At 43.2% G+C, this 21,807-nt stretch overlaps 1 long non-coding RNA gene across 2 annotated transcripts; it reads left to right on the top strand.

Moving 5' to 3' along the window:
• Nucleotides 1-2,593: 2,593 nt before the first annotated feature.
• LOC143934049 (uncharacterized) lies at nt 2,594-19,856 on the top strand. Of its 2 annotated transcripts, XR_013263199.1 has the most exons (3): nt 2,622-2,887; nt 2,977-3,123; nt 17,718-19,856. It is a non-coding gene; the product is annotated as an uncharacterized LOC143934049 (long non-coding RNA). The 2 variants fall into 2 exon arrangements; XR_013263198.1 differs by having other exon boundaries at nt 2,594-3,123.
• The last annotated feature ends 1,951 nt before the right edge of the window (nt 19,857-21,807 follow it).

Genomic DNA, 21,807 nt, shown 5'->3' with positions numbered 1-21,807 from the left:
GACACACCAAAAGACAAGTTGTTTTTGGTTCTTTTTTCTGTCAACTAACAACTTTCCACTTTTAACTTCGTACAAATTAAAATGTGTTTTTATATATAAACCTTCTGGTTCGATTGTGTCTATGGCACCTTAACCCCCCCCCCCCCCCCCCAAAAAAAAAAACTTCTCTATATCTACTTTCTATCCAGGGATGTTGGTGCCTTTTTGAGTTTGCCACTAACCCACATTACAACCTATTACTTTTAATTTTTATTGTTTCATTTTAACCACTTTAATACTGGGCACTTTCGCCCCTTTCCTTCCCAGGCCAATTTACAGCTTTCAGAGCTGTACAGAGCTTTACAGCTTGCACTTTCAATAAGAATTGCGCGGTCATTGCGCGGAACACTGTACCCAAATGAAATTTTTATCATTTTGTTCACACAAATAGAGCTTTCTTTTGGTAGTATTTATTTACAAATCAGTTTTTTATTTTTTGCAATATAAGCAAAGAAAATTGCGGAAATTTGAATAAAAAATTTTTTTGTCAGGAACCATGAAACAGACTGAGACAGAAATACAATCAAATCACACTTGTTTATTAATAATAAAAATAAAAAGGTAAATAGAAAAAAGCGTATTCAAGTATAGCCAGAGTCCAGTAGCCAGATCGGGTAGTCAGCCAGTCCAAAGTTCATAAACCAGATCGGGTAATCAGCCAGTCCAGAAATCAGGGATCCAAGGAGAGCAACTTCAAGCAGGATCGAAGCCAGGAGGGATGTTAGCAAGCCAGTCTTGAAACAACAGCAGGAGATGGTTCCTAGTGATGTGACCAACGCGAAGGCAAAGGAAAGAGTGAGCTGGAAAGCTTTAAATAGGCAGGTCAGACCAGCATCATCGGGAACAGCTGGTAACTGTGGAAAGAGAAGAGAGCTGGCAATTAGATGACAGCTGAGCGGCCAGCCCAGAGGAGGAAGGGCTAAGCCAGCCCTGACAATTTTCTACTTTCTGTTTTAAAAGAAATCCAATAAAATCTAATTTTGTCATAAATTTAAGCCAGAATGTATTCTGCTACATGTCTTTGGTAAATAAAATCCCGTTAAGTGTATAATAATTGGTTCGTGTGATCAGGGACATATGTACGCAGATGATCATGTACAGATGTGCGCAGATGATCACGGACATATGTGCGCAGATGATTGTTGGGACATATGATTTTACTGTTACATATGTGGGGAACAGGTTTTTTTACTGTGTGGGGACATGTCTGGGGACATGTGTGTGGGGACAGTGTTTTGGGGACACTATTTTGGGGACATTGTGTGGGGACACTGGGCTGGTGATCAGTGTGTAAAAAGTTGTAAAAAACAACTCATACTCACTGATCACCGGTTGGCTTCAGCGCACTCTCCTCACTGACAACTTTCGTGTGAGGAGAGGAGAGCCAATCACCTAGCAACCGACTCTATATTTACATCACATGATGGCTGTGATTGGACACAGCTGTCATGTGATCAGGAGGGCCAATCACAGAGCCCTCCTGCCGATCAGACGCGGCACAACATGATCGTGCCACTGCACAAGCAGTCGCGCGATCCCCCTCCTTCTGAGGGATGTCCCTGAACGTCCACTCAGAAGGAAGAAGCGCCCACCCGGCCTTATATGTGCAGTGGCTGGGTGGGAGGTGGTTAAGCATCATTAAAATCACTGCTTCTTTAAAAACAATCTTTTTAAAAGTTTTTTTGCATTGGTACATGTTCCCCAGGGCAGTACCCAGGCCCCATGTCATTATTATGGGCATTAACTTGCATATAAGCCTTCAAAACGGGCACTTTTGATTTTCCCTGCTGGGGTCTCATTGACTTCAATGGAGTTCATCATTCGGGTCCGAACTTTTGCGATGTTTGAGAGTTTTGGTATGAACCGAACTGAGGGATCTCTAGCCAGAAGCTGTGAGGCATGTCAGGGTATTGTTGGGCATATTGTAACCAAGCTTTTTTGCGGCATTGGCACATGTGAAGGCTTTTTTCTGTTCTTTACTGCTCCCCATGGCTCAGTATTTAGCCTGCTTAGTGCATCCACGTGAGAGCTAACAAACTCATTGACTATTTATAACAGACACTAATTGCAATTTAAGAAGTCACAGATTGCCATTGTAACCGGTGTGTCACCTTGTGTGGCTGTACCAAGGCCAAACATTCCAATGATTTCTGTTATTATGATTTAAAAAGTAACCAAACATAATACATGGCTTCATATGATCATTATCCTTAAATAAAAGACAGTTGTTTGGCATGACCAGTCATATTTTTAATACCAATGTCCAAATTTCTCAATTTCTGCAGGGTATGCAAACTTTTGAGCATGACTGTAAAATGAATGAAATAAACATATAAACACTCAAGTAATGGAAATAAAATAAAGATTTGCAATTTTTTATTTTTTCAGAATATCTCTGCTTTCTTTATTCTCTACGGGCACTGTTTTACTCAATATTCAATTAAAATGATGTCTTAAGAGTGCCTTTTGTTTATACTTGGTTACAAAATTTGACTACAATTGCTGGAATCCAGTGCCATTCTCCCATATTATTTATTTTCTTTCCTCCAGCTTGATGACTGCTCTTTCTATCAGATCCTGCTTGGGAGGAAAGGCTGTAAAAGCCTGTGCAGCTCAAACAGCTGTCTACACGCAGCTAAAGGAACTGGCTAATTTGTTCTTTTATCATTTTCATCTCGGTCTGGACTGTAACTGAAATGGGAGGGAACTGGTAATGAGTGATGTGTATATAATTAAAAAAAACTTGGGGAAACTTTTAAAGCTGAGAAAATACGGAGCAAGATACAGATTCTTTCTAGAAGGCATAAGCGACGCAACACGCTGCCGAGAGGCTACAGAACTGTCATTGGTAAATGTAAAAGAATACATTCATAAAACAAAAGATCAATATATATGATAATCATTATGAGAAACTGAAGAGCTTTCTAATTAATATAGACATTTCCAAGAAAATATAAAGTTCAAGTCATACATATTCATGTGATTCTGGAGAAAACTATTATTTGGCGTGGATATAGAAGTGCACAGAGGATAAGACCACCGTGGCGACTTATTGCAATAACCACACTTTCAACGTTAAATCAGGTGAGAATATTTTAGTTATTAGTGCTATTAGTCATTGTTATCTTGGTACTCTTTTTTTTTCTTTTGTCTATTTTAGCTTTTTTTTTTTACATATTTGTAAGTGTTTTATATATATATATATATATATATATATATATATATATATATATATATATATATATAGTTTTGCATGTGTCTTTGGGGTAATCAGTGTATTCAAAATGTGAAAATTCAATCGATATACTATCTATAATATATACTGTGTGAAAGAATTGATAAGCAGGATAGTCGCCCATAGTAGCAGTCAATCAAATCGTATCTCTATTTTGCACTGAGTAAAAGAAACAAGCAATGTAATAGGTTACTTAAGCTGGCCATACACTAGTAGATTTTCTAAATTTACATTCAGATGAACATTCTCAGCACATTCAATGACTTGATCAATGTTGTTAGAAAATATGTCAAAACTGAATTTGCTTTTAACAGTCAATTCAGGAATAAATGTACTTTCCTGAATACAAAGAACATACACTGTTCGAGGTTTGTTCAAGAAAAAATTTCCATCCTGCTCCTTCAAATTATTCATTGCTGCATTAAAAAAAGAGCGCCAGTGTAACCCCACTGATGATTAGAAAATTGAATAAATGTCCAAAAAACTAAATATTTTGACCAAAATTCTAATAGTGTACTGCTTAAGGCTAACAGGTGCACATGTCCTTGCTTGAACTCAGCAATGCTTATCACTACGTCGGAATATCTCTTAGGGCTCATTCAGATGGGTGAATAATCTTTCTCGGTTCAGAGCAGCTGGCAGGTGTGTGTGCGTGCAGGCAGCCCATAGAAATAGACGTGCATGCAGCACCGGCATGGATTAAAATACATGTTAAAGTTTTACAATGTGGGCAAGAGTGAGTATAACTTTTTCACACAATTTTATCCATGCAGCTGCTGCATGTGCATCCACTTCTGTGGGCTGCCTGCAAGTATCTCCAAGGTGGATGTACATGCATCTCTCCAGCGGCTCCACATAGAGGATAGGATTAATCACCCATCTGAATGAGTCCTTATATGTATGACAGTTCAATAGATCCAGAGCCAGCAAACACATTGACACTTTTTCCAATGCAGCTTGGTGTCTGATGGGTTTGCTGTAGCTTAGAACAGTTCTTAGAGCAAATGATAGATAAAGCTAAATATCGTACACAGAGAAAACTGTAAGGACCCTATTTCTAGCCTCGGCTCAACAACAGATGGAGGTTTCCTGTGGACACTTGTCTTGATAGCAATAAACTAAATTTGATGATGTAAGGCCTGATTCACATCTATGCAGATTGCAGTTTGCATATTCCAGGTGCGTTTTGCATTTTTCAATACACATTTTTGATCCATTGAAGTCTATGGAACCAAAAGCCAGAAACAAATCCCAGGCCCTTTCCATAAAATGCATAGATGTGAAATACATCCATTGGAAACCATGCTAAATGGACTGTAGTGTGTTTCTGAAAAACTGAAAACTCACTAAAAAATGCATAGGTGTGAATCAGGCCTAATACCAAATTCCACTATAGAGACAATTCAGTCAAAAAGGAAAGAATTCTGTTCAAGCAGTTATGGTGGCCATTGTCTACCAGTATGATCTGTTGAAATGTGGTCAGTCCCTATCTGTTTTATCATTACAATAAATCTGCTTTGGTCTGAAGTGAGCATCACATTGTATGGTGCTGTTTTAGGCTACATTTACTAGCAATGAAACTCCCTGACTTGTCTATAAAAGAGGTTAACACAAACCTAAAAATTGACCCCAAACCATTAGTGCTTCATAGTTTCCCTTTAGGTATACTATGTAATCTTCCAGAGTATGCACACTGATTGGGAAGCATTCCTCTATATGCCAGTCTGCACTTGTAATGTGCTTGTACTGTGCTTGCTGTGCAATCCCCATAGAAATTATTATTCTCTGCAGCCCTTATTTTCTTAGCGCTAAGTAACTGTAGCAGTATGAGCTGTAAGTGCTATATTGCCTGCCATATTTATAGTTGGAAATTATCTGCTAAACCAGGGGTAGGCAACCCCCGGCATTTGTGACGCAAGCAGCCTCTTTTGCCGGCACTTGACTCCGTCCCCATCAACAGAGCAGCACAGGGAAGTGTCAGTGAGACACTAATGCTTTCCAATTTCAGAGATCCCCACACCGCACTTGCACTGAGGGGGAGGCACTGTGCCCCCCCACATTGTAAAAGATGGGAAACATTGTTTGGTTCTCTAACTTTGCTGTAGCTGCGATTGTCAGCTTTTGTGATGGGGAAGAGATTGGGTGCAGTTCTACTAGGGGGGCCCTGTTTCCAGGAGGAGAAGGACTGTCTTGGCCACTGCTAAAGCTCGTCCACCATCTGCTGATGACTCGCTTGGTTGCCACTACCAATCTAAGAAAGAAGGGATTTCACTGTCATTGAGAAAACCACAACCAGGTGACAGTTTGTAGAATTACTGTTGAGCTTCTGGGAACTTTGTTGAAATGATTCCTAAAACTTTTCGTCACTTACTACCGAACCCCTGCACTCTGTTTCCTGCACACAGGCCCACTGCTTTCAGAAAATACCCCTGACCTGAGCTCATAATTGCGCATTCATTCCGGATGCTTGAATGTGACATCACATACATCACATACAAGCATGTGGGTTGGATGCGAGAGGTGGATCAGCAGGATGAGTGTGCCAGGACAGGTAGATGTGTCTCATCTCTGCTTCCTTTCACCACTCTGCATTTCACACATATCATAGATTAGAAGAGGGTACAGCGGTGGAGCAGATGAGCAGGAGGGTACAGCGGTGGGGAAAGTGAGCAGGAAGGGTTCAGAGGTGGGACAGATGAGCAGTGAGGTACAGTGATGGAAGAGATGAGAAGGAAGTTCAGCAGTGGCACAGAAGAGCAGGGGAGTACAGTGTTGGGGCAGATGAGCAGGGGGGTTCAGTGTTGGGCCAGATGAGCAGATGGGTTCAGTGTTAGGGCAGATGAGAAGGTGATTCAGTAGTGAAACAGAAGAGCATGGGGATACGGCAGTGGAGCAGATCTGCAGGGAGGTACAGTGGTAGGGCAGATGAGAAATGGGGATACATTGATGGGGCAGATGAGCAGGGGAGTTACAGTGGTGGGACAGAAGAGCAAGGGGGTACAGGGACAGTGGTGGGGCAGATGTGCAGGAGGTACAGGGGTGGGAGGGATGAGAAGGAGGTTCAGCGGTGGGACAGAAAAGCAGAGGGGTACAGTTATGGGGCAGATGAGCAAGGGGGGTTACAGTGGTGGGGAAGATGAAAGATTTTTTTGGTACACTGTGCTCAAAAGGTTGCCTACCCCTGTGCTAAATGGTTAAAAAAGCTGGCTGACTTCAAGGCACACATATAAAAGACAGCAACAAATGCAGATTGGGATTGCCACATAGACTACTATACTAAGTGCCGGGACAAGGTCATCTAGTACCCAGGTCAAACATGCCAAACTGTATCCATCCCCTCTAAGATGTAAAAAGAAAAGTCACCCCTCCTTGCACAAATCCTCTAACCCTCAAAGTTTCCCTCCGATCACAAAACCTTTCCCTCTCCTAAACCCCCTCCCTGCACAAATCTCTCCCCCACCCTACTAGCACAAATCTCCCCCTCTCCAACCCACCCTACTAGCACAAATCCCCCCCTCTCCAAATTTCCACTCTTAGCACAAATACTCCCTAATCATCCCTACTAATACAGTAGAAAACCTCCCCATCCAAAAAAGAAAACACTTCGACCTCCCCCCTCTACCACACCACCTCTTCTATCACAAGCCCCCAAATCTTTCCTCCTAACACACATCCTCTTCCTTCCATCTCCCCTTCCAACAAAAATCCCATAGCACCCAAGGCAGCCACCCCTTATGCCCCCTTGTCATGGCCCTGACCATACTTGTATACTTTAAGATTCAAATGCTATATTTCAGTATGGTTTGAGGAAGCAGACAAGGTCTGGGAAACATGTAACAAGCAGCCAGTGACCACCTCAAAATCAAAACATTGATGCATTCTGCAGGATAAAGGTCAGTTTGACTTGAATTAGAGAATGTTCATATTGAATTTTGAATGGTACATAGATAATATATGAGAACATCATATTACTTGTATGGTTGTAGTGCTACTAGTGAACACAATAATCCATTATTTTATGCATGTTTTATGTAGCTTATGTATATGTTTTGTAAGTTTTACTTAACTGCACTATTGGACCTGGGACTATGGAGATGAGACTGATATTTGTTGTGGTGCATTGAATAAAAGCTGATTAATTATCCCACATGCACTGGAGAGTGTGTGCTAAAGTGTTAACGCACTAAGGGGATAATACACATGTATTGGAGATTGGTTGTTGAGAGATTAAAATACATTTGCTGGGGAATGAGTGGTTAAAGCACATGTCGGTGACTAAGTGTTGAGGGGTTAACACATATGAGCGGGTTAGTGAGATTTGAGAAATGAACACGCATAAACTTGACCTGAAAGGTTAAAGCACATAAACTGGACACTGAGGGGTTAAAATACAACAGTTAGAACTGGGTACTGAGGGGTTAAAAGACATGCAGTGGGTGTTTAGGGGCGAAGACTCATATTCATGGCTCTGAGTGTTTAGAGGCAAATACAGATCTGAAGGCTAGGTGCTGAGGAATTATAGCATACTGCATACACAAGAGCTAGGAACTGGTTGATAAGGACTTAATGCACTCATATGTAGGTAGTTGTAGGTAGTCATTGCAAATTCGTTATTGAGGGGCTAATGCATATTCTCTTGAAGCTGATCACTGATGGGAAAATGCACATAGACTACAGAGAAGTCACTGAAGGGTTAATACACATTAGCTGGGGATAGGTAACTGAGGGGTTAACACTCATTCTGAGGGGGCTGAGGTTAAGGCATATACATTGGAGACTGGTCACTGATGCAGCTCAATGCTAGCATGCATCCAAATGGGTGTCCTGCATTACCAGGGGAAGGCAGAAGGGGAAGCTGCCCTGGGCACAATAGTTTACTATAAGGATGGGGGCATCTTCCTTCTGTTACAAGGCTGACAGGAGTAGTGACAGAAACATTGATTGCAAGTGATTGCTGGGTGTCGGATCCTGTAAACTTGCACATCATGGAGTGGGGGAGGGTGCAGTTTGGGATTTTTGCCCTGGGCGATGGGTGACCTTGTTCCGGCACTGTACAATACACACACACGTTCATACACTATAGACTGGGGCAGACAGAGAGAGGGCAGAGACTGCTACTAAACTGAGCTTTACTATGATTGCTTAGCCACCCGTGCCCAGGATCCAGGATCAGTGAGAAAAGTGAGTGTGTGTGTGTGGGGGGGGGGGGGGGGGCGTCATGTACTGTGTTTATTATACAATTTGTGTGGGAGGAGTGTGGGAAGAATAGGAAGTTGCTGAAGAGAGCTATGGAGATTGTGTGTGCTGGATGAAGGACTCAAGAGAAAGCCCATTATGTGTGCAGAAGTGGAATTTCACTGGGGAATGACCAGTGTGTGTGTACTGGAGGTGGCATCTCACTGGGGAAAGACCAATGTGCGTGTACTGGAGGTGGAATCTTACTGGGGAAAGACCAATGTATGTGTGTGTACTGGGGGTAGGATCTCACTGGGGAAAGACCAGTGTGTGTGTGTGTACTGGGGGTGGGATCTCACTGGGGAATGATCAGTGTGTGTACTGAGAGTGGGATCTTACCGGGGAAAGACCAATGTGTGTTTACTAGGGTGGGATCTCACTGGAGAAAGACCAATGTGTGTGTACTGGAGGTGGAATCTCACTGGGGAAAGACCAGTGTGTCTACTGGGGGTGGGATCTCACTGGGGAAAGACCAGTGTGTGTACTGGGGGTGGGATCTCACTGGGGAAAGACCAGTGTGTATGTACTGGGGGTGGGATCTCACTGGGGAAAGACCAGTGTGTGTGTACTGGGGGTGGGATCTCACTGGGGAAAGACCAGTGTGTGTGTACTGGGGGTGGGATCTCACTGGGGAAAGACCAGTGTGTGTGTACTGGGGGTGTGATCTCACTGGGGAAAGAAAAGTGTGTGTGTACTGGGGTTGGGATCTCACTTTGGGAAAGACCAATGTGTGTGTACTGGGGGTGGGATATCACTGGGGAAAGAAGAGTGTGAGTGTACTGAGGGTGAGATCTCACTGGGATAAGACCCTTGTGTGTGTACTGAGGGAGGGGGGTGGGATCTCACTGGAGAAAGACCAGTGTGTATGTACTGGAGGTAGGGTAATTGGTTCTGTCCAAAATTGGCTCTAGTATATGAATGCGAGTTGGGGACCTTGGAATGTGGGCTCCTTGAGGGTAGGGACAGATGCGAGTGTGCGATGTATGTGTGGAGCACTGCGTAAATTGAAGGCGCTATATGGGTACCATAAATAAATAATAATATAATAAATGAGCATCTTAATGAGACACAATGTGCAGTGATAGGGACAATTGTGGACACGCACCCACACTCAGGTTGAACTGGTTGAACCTTGCTAACTATGTAAACTATGTAAACTATAGGCTGTCACTGGGGTAAGACACTTGTGTGTGTACTAGCCAGTGGGAAGAACCAGTGTGTATGTACTGGAGGTGGGATCGAACTGGGGAAAGACCAGTGTGTGTGTGTACTGAGGGTGGGATCTCACTGGGGGATGATCAGTGTGTGTGTACTGAAGGTGGGATCTCACTGGGGGATGATCAGTGTGTGTGTACTGGAGGTGGGATCTCACTGGGGGATGATCAATGTGCGTGTACTGGAGGTGGGATCTCACTGGGGAAAGACCAGTGTGTGTACTAAGCGTGGGATCTCACTGGGGAAAGACCAGTGTGTGTGTACTGGAGATGGGATCTCACTGGGGGATGATCAGTGTGTGTGTACTGGAGATGGGATCTCACTGGGGAATGATCAGTGTGTGTGTACTGGAGGTGGGATCTCACTGGGGGATGATCAGTGTGTGTGTACTGGAGGTGGGATCTCACTGGGGGATGATCAGTGTGTGTGTACTGGAGGTGGGATCTCACTGGGGGATGATCAGTGTGCGTGTACTGGAGGTGGGATCTCACTGGGGAAAGACCAGTGTGTGTACTGAGGGTGGGATCTCACTGGGGAAAGACCAGTGTGTGTGTACTGGAGAGGGGATCTCACTGAGAAGAGACCTGTGTGTGTGTACTGGAGGTAGGATCTCACTGGGGAAAGATCAGTGTGTGTACTGGGGGTGGGATCTCACTGGAGAAAGACCAGTGTGTCTACTGAGGGTGGAATCTCAATGGGGAAAGACCAGTGTGTGGACTGGGGGTGGGATCTCATGGGGAAAGATCAATGTGTGTGTACTGGGGGTAGGCTCTCACTGAGGAAGACCCGTGTAGAGGTGTTAGGCGGGCAATAGATGGATAGAATTTTGAGAAAAAATTTAGGGAGAATCTTAGGAAAACCTATCCAAAAATTCTCACTGAAAAAAGACCAGTGTGTGTGTACTGGAGGTTGGATCTCACTGGGGAAAGACCAGTGTGTGGACTGGGGGTGGAATCTCACTGGGGAAAGACCAGTGTGTGTACTGAGGGTGGGATTGCAATGGGGAAAGATCAATGTGTGTGTACTGGGGGTAGGCTCTCACTGAGGAAGACCTGTGTGGAGATGTTAGGCTGGCAATAGATGGATAGAATTTTGAGAAAAAATTTAGGAACAGTCTTGGGAAAATCTATCCAAAAATTCTCAGTACATTTCGAATGTCGATCAAAAGATAGCATTTGCTTTTAACATTTGATTTTGGAATGAATGGACTTTACCGTATGAAAACCACATACACTGAGTTTAGTTTTTTCCAGAAACATTTTTCATACTGCTCCTTTGAATTTTTTCACCAATGCGGTCAAACACAAATGTTGCTTTGACCCACTCATTTCTTGAACAATGAACAAACTTTTTTAGAAGATTATTTTCCTAGGAGCTTTAGGCCTCATGCATACTGGTTTATTGTAAACACAGTTTTTCTTGACAGGATAAAATCAGCATTAACCACTTGACTTGCGGAAGGTTTTACCCTCTTTATGACCAGAGCATTTTTTGCTATTCAGCACTGGGCTATTTTAACTAGTGTAACGATTTGGGGTGATTATGCTCAAGTGGCGTATGCGTTTTCAGTCCAGACTGTATTTTTTAAGGGCGTGGCAGCCCAATTTGATTTAAATGAAACAAACTTCACAGAAAGTCTTCCCTCACAGGGTTCCACCATCATTGCTCACTCACTCTTACTTAGTCAAACTCTCTCCTGAAGCTTACTTGCTCAGCTGTGTGCTGCTTGGTCATGGGCCACAGCTGCCTCCTGCAGACATACACGCTCAGACTCCTAGAGACCGCCTGTCTCTCTTTCGTGGAGCCATCTCCACCTGAAAGCCCTCCCGACTCCTACACCAGACCACCTGCCTGTAGGGTGGAGCTATTCCCAAGTGTGAGCCCTGAGATCTCTTCCTGAGGGGAATATAAACCCAGTTCACAGGTGTGCGTTCATGCGTGTCTTTGCAAAAACCAGGCTGAAGGTGCTAATATACACCGTGACCTTGGGTCGCCTCTCCCCACTAGCAATTGCGCGGTCATGCAACATTGTACCCAAATTAAATAGACATAAATAGAGCCTTATTTTGGTGGTATTTCACCACTGGGGGTTTTTTTTTATATATAAACTAAAAAAGACTGAACATTTTTTATCCAATTACAAAAAAAAAAAAAAAAACTCACATTTCTTCATAATTTTAGTCCAAAATGTATTCTGATATAGGTCTTTGGTAAAAAAAAAAATGAAAAGTGTATATTACTTGGTTTGTGTGAATGTTATAGCATATACAAACTATGGTATACAGTATATACTGGAATTTACACAGCTATGACACGATTCCGGTAATGGTGGTGATCAGTGATTTATAATGGGACTGTGATAGTGTGGTGGACCATCTGGCACTAACAGACCCTTCCTAGCAAGTACACTAATGGGCTGACACTGACATCGGCAGTGACACTAATACAGTCATCAGATATAAAACTGTACCTTGTTATTGTGCTGTACGTGTTTTTGCTGCAGCTAGCATTTTTCTGCCAAAACTTCCCCGCTCCTGAATGCGAGGAGAGCTTTAGCAACAAAACTCTGTATGTGGCAAAAACATTTGTAAACATGTCCAAATACTTCTAAACACTCGTTAATGCTAGGCGTGTTTAGGGCTTTCACTTCAATGGCCAGAATAAATGATTATTCTAGCCAATGAAATGAATTAATGCCCAAATACTGGATGTTGCTAAACATGGGTGAAATGCAGCTAAACGCAGTCCACATGTTTACCAGTGTCCAGCGTTTTCCTGGTGTCAGGAGAAAGGTGTCTGGAACATCCACTGTGCATGAACCCTTACTGGGAAGAAAAACTATTTGTGTGTACTGAGGGTGGATCTCGCTGAGAAAAAGCCAATGTATGGGTGCTGGTCTGTGCTGGAGATGTGACCTCACTGGGCCGTTCAGGCCAATTCAAGACTAAAGGCAGAATCCTCAAGTGACCATGACAAAATTATAGTAGAGCGTATGCATTACAGCTGTGGCCAAAAGTTTTGAGAATGACACAAATATTAATTTTCATGACGTCTGCTGCCTCAGTTTTTAAGATGGCAATTTGCATATACTCCAGAATGTTATGAAGAGTGACCAGGTGAATTGCAATTAATTACAAAGTCCCTCTTTGCCATGAAAATGAACTTAATCCCATAAAAATAAAATTGCACTGCATTTCAGCCCTGCCACAAAAGGACCAGCTGATATCATGTCAGTGATTCTCTCATTAACACAGGTGTCAGTGTTGACGAAGACAATGCTGGAAATCACTCTGTAATGCTGATTGAGTTAGAATAATAGCTTAAAAAGGAGGGTGGTGCTTGAAATCATTGTTCTTTCTCTGTTAAAGCGGTGTTGTACTCACATTTTAAAAATCTCACAAGCCATAGTGTTTCTCCCATAGATGCCAAAACGAACCTTTATAAAAATTCGATCGCCGTAATTAACTTTTAATTTACATTTCAAAGGTGACTTCCGGGCTCTCCTCCCGTGGGAGTAGGCGTGGTTATCGCCTTTCCCCGGCTCCGCAAAGTCCCCTGGGAGGTTTCTCACATTGTTCCCATGAATCAGTGGGGAACGCTGTCCTGCCGAAATCTCGTGAGATTTCAGCGTCGCATGACGCCGGTCATGTGACGAGGATATGTCAGAAGGCACCATTGTTTATTTCTTTGCCATCACAACAGGGCGGGAACTTCCGAGGACGCCGCCCGTTGTGATGGCAACCCAAAGTTTTACGGCACTGCTCGCTGCTAACAATGAGCATGCGTGGGATCGAGCGGTGAATGCTGGGAGCACAGCATCACCGCATCCCGGAAGGAAATGCATAAATTTTTAAAACTGTTTCTTCCGCAAGAAATTGGCAAGCCGGGGAGTAAAAAGCCACAAGTAGTGAGTAGAAAAACACATTAGTAAACGCATAACAAAGACACAGAAAAAAAAATAAAGATTCGGCAGCGGAATCCCGCTTTAACTATGGTTACCTGCAAGGAAACATGTGCGGTCATCATTGCTTTGCACAAAAAGGGATTCACAGGCAAGGATTTTGCTGCTACTAAGATTGCACCTAAATCAACTATTTATTGAATCAAAAAAACAAACAAATTCTTGCGAGATACCATGTAAAGATCAAATAGATATTAAAAACAGCTGCTAGCATTGATGGTGTCCCATATGCTCGTGCCAACCCAGTGAATAAACAAATAAAATGCTGCGCTATCCAAATGCAGTCATGCAATTATCTTATTAAGGCCTCATGCACACTAGACTTTTTTTGACATTTTTACAGCAGCTGTTTTTGGCTGTAGACGTTTTTTTTTCTACAGTCATTAAACTCTCCATCATGTTATCCTATGTGTCTATGCACACATAGGCTGTTATCAGCAGTTTGGGCAGTAGTGTTTTGAGAAGTAAAAAAACACCAAAACTAATGGGTTCTAAGTGAAGTTTTTCAGCTGTAAAAAACGATCTAACGCCGATAAATGCTGACTCTCAAAAATGTTGCTCATCAGCCTTTTTTTTAAACCTTTTTGATTCATTGAAAAAATATATATATTTATTTAAAAAAAAAAAATAGAAAAATGCTAAAAAACGCCAACGCGGAATAACAGTAATACGCGCTAAAAAACGCTATTGCAAAAACGTTGAAAAAAGTTGAAAAACTCACTGAGCAAAGCTACTGGCATTTTTATAAAGTTATTTTAATGTCCAGTGTGCATGAGGCCTCAATATTACCACTGTTAAGTCCAAACAATAGCATTATGATATGTTGCAATCATATGCAGTTAAATATTATACATGTATTGTGATCCTATGCAGTTAAAAATTGCAATCTTTATGCAATAATTCCAATGGCAATCCAATGCAATTAAAAATTGCACTTTAAGCAGGATACATGTGTTATTTATAGTGATTAATCAATGTGGATGCACTTTATTTAGAGCTGTGTATAGACACATATAGTTGTCACTGGAATTATCGCATATGATTGGAATTATTGCATATCGCATTGGATTGCCATTGGAATTACTGCATAAGGATTGCAATTTTTAACTGCATAGGATCACAATACATGTATAATATGTAACTGCATATGATTGCAACATTTCATAATGCTATTGTTTGGAGTTAACAGTGGTAATATTTAATATGATAGTTGCATGACTGCATTTGGATAGCACAGCATCTCATTAGTTTATTTATCGGATCAACAAGAACTTCAAGGAGAGAGGTTCAATTGCTGTGACAAAGGCTTCAGGGTGCCCAAGAAAGTCCAGCAAGCGCCAGGACCTACAGCTGTCTCCTATAGTTGATTCAGCTGTGGGATTGGGGCACCACCAGTGCAGAGCTTGCTCAGGAATGGCAGCAGGCAAGTGTGGGTGCATCTGCACGCACACTGAGGCGAAGACTTTTGGAAGATGTCCTGGTGTCAAGAAGGGCAGTAAAGAAGCAACTTCTCTTCAGGAACATTTTAGGGACAGGCTGATATTCTACAAAAGGCAGGGGTGTAGCGTGGGTTGTCAGTGCCCAGACAAGGCAAGTAATTTGTGCCCCCTAACCCAGGGACTTTTAGGACTCCCTGAGTCCCTTCCACTAATACTGACCTACCTGATTTCAACGCAGACCCCTACACTGACCTACCTGATTCATACACTGACCACTACACTGACCTACCTGGTTCATACACTGACCCACCTGATTCCTACACTGACTACTGCTCTGACCCACCTGATTTCGACACTGACCATTACCCTGACCCACCAGATTCCTACACTGACCACTACACTGAGGCACCAGATTGCTACAATGGCCACTAAACTGACCCACTTGATTCCTACATTGACCACTACACTGACCTACCTGATTCCTAGACTGACCACTACACTGACCTACCTGATTCCTACACTGACCACTACACTGACCTACTTGATTCTTACAGTGACCTACCTGATTCCTACATTGGCTACTAAACTAACCCACTTGATTCCTACACTGACCACTACACTAGCCTACACTGACTACTACACTGACCCACCTGATTCCTACACTGACCACTACACTGGCCTACACTGACCACTACACTGATCCACCTGATTCCTACACTGACCTACCTGATTCCTACACTGACCACTACATTGAGCTATCTGATTCCTACAATGACCCACCTGATTCCTACACTGACCACTACACTGATCCACCTGATTCCTACACTGACCACTACACTGACCTACCTGATTCCTACACTGACCACTACACTGACCTACCTGATTCCTACACTGACTGACCTTATTCCTACAGTGACCTAATGGATTCCTACACTGACATACCTGATTCCTACAATGACCACTACACTGGCCTACCCGATTCCTACAGTGACCACTACACTGACCTACCTGATTCCTACACTGACCTACTTGATTCCTACAGTGACCTACCTGATCACTACACTGACCACTACGCTGGCCTACCTGATCACTAAACTGACCACTACAATGACCTACCTGGTTGTTACACTGACCAGTACACAAGCCTACCCGATTCCTACACCGACCACTACACTGACCTACCTGATTCGCACACTGGCCACTACACTGACCTACCTGATTCCCACACTGACCACTACACTGATGTACCTGCCCACTACTTACTGCAATACCCCCCCCCCCCACACACACACATATATACAGCACTAGGTTGATTGGTGGATCCTTCTTACCTCTCCATGGAAGCCATCATTCATCTGGTCAGGGCTTGCCCCAGCACCCAGGCAGGCATTATTATTCTGGATTCCCGCAACCCCCACCACTCCTCGGTATCTCTCTGGGAGATCAACCAACAGCCACTGCACCTCTTCCATCTGCACCAAGCAATGTCCCCCCCTCTCTCTCACACACACAGGCCACTCCAGGGGGACAGGCTGGATCAGAGGAGTCCCAGGGTGGGGGGAGAGGGAATCGGGTGTTGCGGTGGAATTCCCATAATATGCCTCATCTGAGGTGTAGGGTGCAGGGGAGGCAATAAGCTGCAACACAGACCCTCGGGACAGTGGAGGAATAATTGTGTGCCCCCCTAAATATCACACCCAGGGCAAGAGTGCTGGCTGTCCCCCCATGCTACGCCACTGGCAAAAGGTACAGAGATTGGACTGCTGAGGACTGGGGTAAAATAATTTTCTCGGATGAATCTCCTTTCCAATTGTTTGGGGCATCTGGAAAAAGGGAAGCGCTACCATCTGTCCTGTGTCATGCCAACAGTAAAACATCCTGAGACCATTCATGTGTGGGGGTGCTTCTCTACCAAGAGAGTGGGCTCACTTACAGTTTTGCTAAGAACACAGTCCTGAATGAAGAATAGTACAAAAACATCTTTCAAGAGCAGTTTCTCCCAACCATCCAAGAACGGTTTAGTGACTAACAATGCCTTTTCCAGCATGGACCACCTGGCCATAAGGCAAAGGAAATAACTAAGTGGCATTAGGGAACAAAACATCAACATTTTGGATCCATGGCCAGGAAACTCCCCAAACCTTAATCCCATTGAGAACTTGCGGTCAATCCTCAAGAGGCGGGTGAACAAAAAAACCCTAATTCTGATAAACTCCAAGCATTAATAATGTAAGAATGGGCTGCCATGAGTCAGGATGTGGCCCAGAAGTTGATTGACGGCAGGCCAGGGCGAATTGCAGAGGTCTTGAAGAAGGGTCAACACTGCAACTATTGAATCTTTGCATAAACTTAACGTAATTATCAAATTGCCTTTGACACTTATAAAATGCTTTTAATTATACATCAGTATACAACAGTAACATCTGACAGAAAGATTGAAAAACACTGAAACAGCAGACTTTGTAAAAATTTATATTTGTGTCATTCTCAAAACTTTTGGCCAGGGCTGTATATTATTAAAGAAGAAAAGATAGGGATAAGTTAAAGGTTTCTGTTATTTTTTTTTACAAGTTGTACATGTTTGTTTTCTCAGCAACTGTTTTACTACAAGCTCAATGGCATCATCCCTTTTACCTGGCGAGATAACCGTGGAGCTGGATGAACATGGGCTGGAGGACCAGAGTGATGACAAGGAACAGCCTAACAAAAGCACAGAAGATCCACATCTGATCAGCACTACCACTGGTGGGATGGAAAACTCCTGCCACAGCTGTATGTTGGGCTTTGGAATAGTGGCTCTATTGATTGGCATATCATCAACAAGTGTGTATTATGCAAACGACCAATCAGACCTTGCCCTCTCCATAGTAGGACACACAATCCTCTTCCTTGGGATTGCCTCTATTGTATTCAGCTGTGCATGGAGATACTACAGGAAGAGAAGGAAGGCAAAGATCATGGAAGACTTGGCAGAATTGGTTTATGAGAGCAAACTGAAAAAAATCAGAATCTAAAAATGCCTATAATGTTGAAAATGAAACTTGCAATGGGGATAAAATAATGGTAAAAAACTGTTTAAATATGATTGACTCCAGCAAGGATTAATCCACTGTTAGACTGTTACATGTCCTAAGTTGCTCAGTAGGGGTATCTCTTCTATAATGGCCACCTTTATGACAAATCTCAGTCACCATTATGCTGTGGTAGTGATTTGTTCTGGTTATCACATGTATCTCTAAATATAGGAGTATTCAATGAAAGAAGAAGAAAGACTATATATTGTAACTACAGAGCCTGTCCCACAGCATCAGATCAGAATAAAGGTATTCAAATAAGGATATATCCCTTGGAAAACAACTTTTTTATACACGTATCAACCTTGATTAAAATAAATTGAAATCAATTTTTTTTTTCGTAAACCTAGCTGTCACACAATATGTAACTGTATGTTAATCTACCAATACTGTACACATAATAAGCTGAGTGAGTAGGTGAGTATTAACAGCTAGATATGTATGGAGAGGCTAGCCTAGTTACCATATTTTTCATATTTCATTTAAGTAATTACTGTGCAATAACAAGAAATATGACCTTCGAGAACTAAATGACTATTTAACGAGACCACAAGCCACAGCAAGCTCATCCAATGAAGTCCAGAAATGTGAGAACTAGTCTTTCTATATATCTAGTGTTGAAACCCTAAGCCTATTATGTTGTATGGGTATATCAATACATTTATCAAGACTAGAATATATATAATTTTTACGTTACATATTGTATAGTAACAAGGAAGGACCCTATCCCCAGACTATTCACTTGATCAAAACCCATCCTATTAGATTATATTTGCATTGAACATATTTTATCAAAAATCCAAAAGTCCTGAGGCCATTGCTGGCCACCATCTTTAAATGTGATATCAGCAGCCTCAGCAGACTCAGAGCTATCACGGAAGTGACAATATATTGTACTCCCTTTGCTCCTTCTCTGGAAGCTACATGAAGGTTTATGTAGGAAGGTGAAAGGAGGAGTGGAGTAGCTGGGTCAGCACAGAGGGTAATTAAACACTTCTAGAAGGGGAGAGGGCTATGATATGCAAGGGGGAACGGGGCTGAGCTAAGAAACGTAATCTTCCTGGAGTAATTCAAGTTTCCAACAAGTTCAAAGGCACATTACAAGTACTGTATTTATTGGCGTATAACTCCGTTTTTCACCCTGAAAATCAGGTTCAAATAGTGTGTGCGTGTTATACTGCAATTTGGGCTTCCTATGAGGGAACGGGGAGGGTTCTGTCTATCATAGAACTTTGTATTAAAGAGGCTGCCGAGTAAACAGGAGATTTGCGCTGTATGTAATCTGACGGTGCTAGTCCCGCCCCCATCCCTATCCCCTTCAAGGTAGCAGTAATCTGAGGTGAGGCTGCAGATGGGCATTAATCAGGCTGCATTCATGGCAAAGGTGAGGCTGCATATGGGCATTGATCAAGCTGCAATAATGGGCAATTGTGAGGCTGCCGATGGCATTGATCAGGCTATAGGCAATGGTGAGGCTGCATTGATGGGCACTGACCCTTATTTTGCTTCAAAGTTCTTCATTCAAAATTTTATTTTCATTCAAATTTTATTTTCCCTGAAACTTCCCTCCTAAAATAAAGGTGTGTGTTATATGCCTGTACGTGTTATATGCCGTTAAATACAGTAAATTAAACAATCCCTCATGGAAATTAAAATAACTGCAACTAAGCATTCCTTTTTTGCAATTTTGATGTATGGGACACAGTGGCCTGAGCACCGTTATTCAGCTCATCATTCTATAAACATGCGGTAGAGCTTGGGTGAGTCTTTTTCTACATTATTAAGTATTTAAAATACATGATTTTTTGGTGCTTTTACCTGCCAATTATAGGGTTCTAGAAGCCATTATGCTTTTTATTTACTAGTCACTAGAGATAGGAGTATATAGAGTGGGGGTTTCCAAATTTTCTAAACAAAGGGCCGGTTTATTGTCCTTCAAACTTTAGCGGGGCTGGACTGTGGTCAGTGGGAGTGGAGATTTTCCAGGCATCAGTGGGAGTAAACATTACCACATTTGGTATTAGGGGGAGGAACAGTCACCCAATCGTTGGTATCATTGGGAGGAATAGTGCCCCATTGTTGATGTCTGTAGGAGAAATGATGCCCCATAGTTGATGTCAGTTGGCAGAATAGTGTCTTGTGTCAGTGGGAGGAATAGTACTCCAAGGGCTGGATAAAGGCAAGCAAAGGGCCACACCTAGCCCCGCAGTTTGGAGATCTCTGATATAGAGTATTGTAAAGAAGCTTTGTCCTTGGTATGGAACACAGCACGGTCTCTACAGCTGTGTCAGGGGTGAGAAAGCCATCCTTGTTAACCATCTGGATCCCTCATTCAATTCAGAGTGAAAATAAATCTTGTGTGAGTGTTCCAAAAATGTAATACATTGATGAAAGTTAGTCCTTGGTCATATTATATATTAATTAAAACAAATTCTGAATCAACAAGCTGCCTTAACCCCTTCCCGCCTGCTCTGGCATTGACTTTAAAAGTTTTTAACCCCCGGGGGGGCAGAAAGGATTGGCAACCATTTGACTACTGGGATTGGCTGTCACAGCGGTCACATGGTTGGAAGCTGGTCTCACTAGCTACTGTTGCTTGGGACGGAGATCTGTTTTCGGCAGTTTAGGGTCTTTGTGCTGGAGCGTGCTCCCAGCACATAAACATTGCCTGCCCAGAGATGCGTGTTGGTGTTAAAGCCCAGCTTTTTGCAATTGCATATATGGATAACATGGGATTTGAAGGGGCTAATATTTGGTTACAACCATTTGTTGGTTCTTTGCTTTAGATTGGAGCTGCAGAAAGCGATTTGCTGGACTTTAACTACTTGCTGACCACCGGCAGTCAAATGACGGCCAGGCGGTGCACCTATTGTGGCAGGAGGCCGTCATATGATGGCCTCCCGTTTAAACAAGGAATGCACGCGATCGTGCGTGCGCATCCCTGTTTCTTCTGTGGCGACGTGTCACGGAGACGCCGCTCGCCACCGAAGGGGGTGAACAGCCATTGGTTATGGTTGTTTACCACGTGATCAGCCGTGATGAAGTCACGGCCGATCACAGATGGTCACACTCCCACTGTGCACGGCGCATGCGCGCGATCGCGAGCTCGCTGCGCGTGCACGTCGGTGGCGGCGTGTTCCCTGGGAACACTGCTCGTCACCGACGCTGATATTACCGATCACTAAAATGTAAACAAACTGCTGTAACGAGATGTTACCGGGTTCTCCTCCTCACACACCGATCGTGTGTGAGGAGGAGATTGCGGTAACATCTCGTTACCGCCTACAGTGTACACCAATCACACTGATTGCCCCCCCCAATAAAGAGGACCTGTCACCACCCCTCATAGTACCTGTCAATCACAGTCCATCAGAGTACCTGTCACAGTCCATCAGATTATTTGAGTACCTGTCACAGCCCATCAGAGTATTTGAGTACCTGTCCCAGCCCATCTGAGTACCCGAGTACCTGTCACAGTTCATCTGAGTACCCGAGTACCTATCCCGGCCCATCAGAGTACCCGAGTACCTGTCACGGCACATCAGAGTACCCGAGTACCTGTCATGGCCCATCAGAATACCCGAGTACCTGTCACGGTCCATCAGAGTA

This window comes from Lithobates pipiens, unplaced genomic scaffold (genome assembly GCF_037356315.1).
Source record: "Lithobates pipiens isolate NorthernLeopardFrog02 unplaced genomic scaffold, aLitPip1_a1.2 Scaffold_27, whole genome shotgun sequence".
Classification (NCBI taxonomy): Eukaryota; Metazoa; Chordata; class Amphibia; order Anura; family Ranidae; genus Lithobates; species Lithobates pipiens.
This window is presented reverse-complemented; position numbering and strand designations above follow the sequence as displayed.